The following is a 2,966-nucleotide window of genomic DNA, read 5'->3' as shown; positions in this document are numbered from 1 at the left end:
TGTGCTTCCAGCTCCCGGTCTGTTGCATCTGGATTGTGCCATTTCATTATAGTCCATTGTGCACCCCAAAACTGAAACTTACCTTCTGTAGAAACTGCCACTAGCAAAGCAGGATCTGGGCTGACCAGTGGGAAGCAGCCCTGAGAAGCATACAGGGTAGAGCTTGAGGTTGCATCCCAAAGAACATAGAATGAGCAGGGACGGAAGGATGCACCGCTCAGACCTTGACTAGAGCACTGTCAGCTGTGGGTATTGGAGGGTCTGCCTCTGAATTCAACTAACCACAGCTCAAAAATAATTCAGAGAAAGAATGTGTCTGTACTAAACATGTACAGACTTATTATTCCCTAAACAGTAGAGAATGACTTTAACATAGGCACTTACATCGTATTAGGTACTGTGAGTCACGTGGGGATGGTTTGGAGTGCGGGAGGCTGTGCGTGGGGTGTAGACAGATACTATGCCGTTTAGAAGGGGCTGTGATATCTGAGAGGAACTCCTGAAACCCCACCAGCTGTACTCCTGCCTTCATAGTTGGGATTTTATAGCTAAGTAACAAGAGGTCAGAACAAAGCTCAGGGTGGGATTCTTTCTTTCTTTTTTAATTTTGTGGTGCTGGGGATCAAACCCAGGGCCTTGCGAATACTAGGCAAGTGCTCTACCAACCGAGCTCCATCTCCCACCCTGGCCGGGTTTCCTTAAGCCTGCTTGATGTCCTGAGTGGCAGGCTCCTGAGAACTCTCACACCACACAGGGAGAAGACTAACCGCAGTACTGCTGTCGGCTGCATCTGGGGAGGATCATCCAGCTCTCTCACCCATGCCTTTCCAGTCACTTTCTGCCAATCTTGGGAGGAAAGGAGCATGAATTCAAAACACCCAAATTTGGGTTCCAGGATCCAACAGAGACAAAACTAGCTGCCCCAATCCAGAGTAGGGCAGGGCTTCAGTTTTTATAAGTCACATTCAAGGCTGGGCATCAGGCACGGGGTGACTTAGGCCAGTCCCATCCACTGTGTCACTTCACTCCCCGTCTTCTGAGTTCTTCCTTTCCCACCCAAGAGACTTCACATTAGGTGCTTGGCGTGACTTGTGGCTCACAGCACTCAGTGAAAGGTGGGCACCCTCATTAGTGCTTTTACCCTGGGCCTCCCTGCCTCTGAGCGGGGCACTCTGAGTGCACCAGTGTGACTTACACAGGTTTACCCACTGTGTTTGCGTTTCGCTCCTCACTTGCAGCTAGAAAGTGACATGATGAAGGGTCGGATTTGGTTGTTGGAGCTCCACCGCCAGCTTCAGCTGTACACTTCCCTCTTGGCTAAATGTTAATCGCTCAGGCACACCCGGTTCCTTGGCTCGAGTGTCCTAGTCGTGGGTATGTGGCTCAGCTGTCATCTCAGGCCCCTCCAGCAAAACAAGGAGAGCTCAGTGGCAGTGCACAGCCACTTGGACTTGAGTGTTTTCTTGATTCCCTGGCTCGCCCAGCCCTGTTACGCATGCCAGGAAGGAATGCAAGTTCTGCTCAGTGGAAGGCTGGAATCTTGGCAACACTTTTGTAGTCACAGGTTGAACACAGAAGCAGTCTCACATTTATGCCTTAATGACACTGGCGAGGGATAGCATCTTACTCCCTTACCTGCCAAAGCAACAGTTTGAGGGGACAGGGAGTCTTACAACCAAAACTGGCAGCAAGTGGTCCCAGCAGGGACAGCCCTCCACCTGAGCTTTATGCAGGCTGGTCCCTGTGAGTATTAGTCACGTCCATCATTAACCTCTGCAGGTTGAGTTTGCTCGGTACATACTCGGGGCCTCCTGAGTATGCACCAGGCATTTTGAGGCATTTACGCATTATTTTAGTGGACATTAGTGTGTTTCATCCTGAAAAATGTTTTCTGAAGCAGTCCTCTGCATTTTTAGAGGAACCTAAAACCATGGTTGGCTGTATGGCTTGCTGACTAGCACCGCTCAGTGTCAGAGCCAGAACGTTCCTTTGAGCCTGGGAGTCTGGCTTTCGGTGGTTTCAGTGGTGTTTCAGGGGTTGAGTCTTTTAGGTTGAGTTTCCATGTTCACCTGGAACAGCCTGGCATCTGTGTGGAAGAGTGAGCAGTAGCACCAAGGTCTGGATTTTTTTCCCCCACTGGGGATTGAACCAGGGGCACTTTACTGCTAAGCTACATCCCCAGTCTTTCTGTTTTTTACTTTAAGACAGGGTCTTGGGCTGGGGTTGTGGCTCAGTGGTAGAGTGCTTACCTAGTGTGTGTGAGGCACTGGGTTAGATTCTTGGCACCACATATAAATAAACAAAATAAAGTCATTGACAACTAATATATATATATATATATATATATATTTTTTTAAAGGGGTCTTGCTAAGTTGCTGAGGCTGGCCTCAAACTTGTGATCCTCCTGCCTCAGCCTTCCAAATTGCTGGGATTACAGGTGTGTACCACCATGGCTGGCAAGGATTTAAAAAGAAAAAATTCACCCTTGTCTAGGGTTTAGGCTTACCTTTCCTCTCTGAGCTGAAGCCATCAGGAGTATGGAGCTGCTTGACTTACCAGTGCAATCCCAGGCTAAGAATGGGGCAGATGGCAGAGAGGTCTGAGCCTGCCCCCACACGAGGCCTGGAAGCAGACACCGCGCCCTGGTCTGTGAGAGCACGCGCACTGGGGATGGACTGGTGACAGGCAGGGCTTCTGCCTTACCATCGCCCTGCAGACCTGCCTGGGGAGGCCCAAGTGAGGAGTGCAGAGGTCCCTGTGACAAGTGGCCACCCTAATATACCTATACCGTCCATTGAGGGCTAACCAGGGAATGTGGGCCTAGGATCAGGTCGCTCTCCCAGAGAAGCCTCTGGTCATGGGACCTTGATTCTCAGGCTGGGGCAGTACGGACCTACCTGGATATGATGTCCACTAGCCTCACTGCTACTAAGCCAGAAGGGGAGTGAGCAGTCATGTGACGGTCT

This window comes from Spermophilus citellus (assembly GCF_964194105.1).
Source record: "Spermophilus citellus genome assembly, chromosome: 18".
Taxonomy (NCBI): Eukaryota; Metazoa; Chordata; class Mammalia; order Rodentia; family Sciuridae; genus Spermophilus; species Spermophilus citellus.
This window is presented reverse-complemented; position numbering follows the sequence as displayed.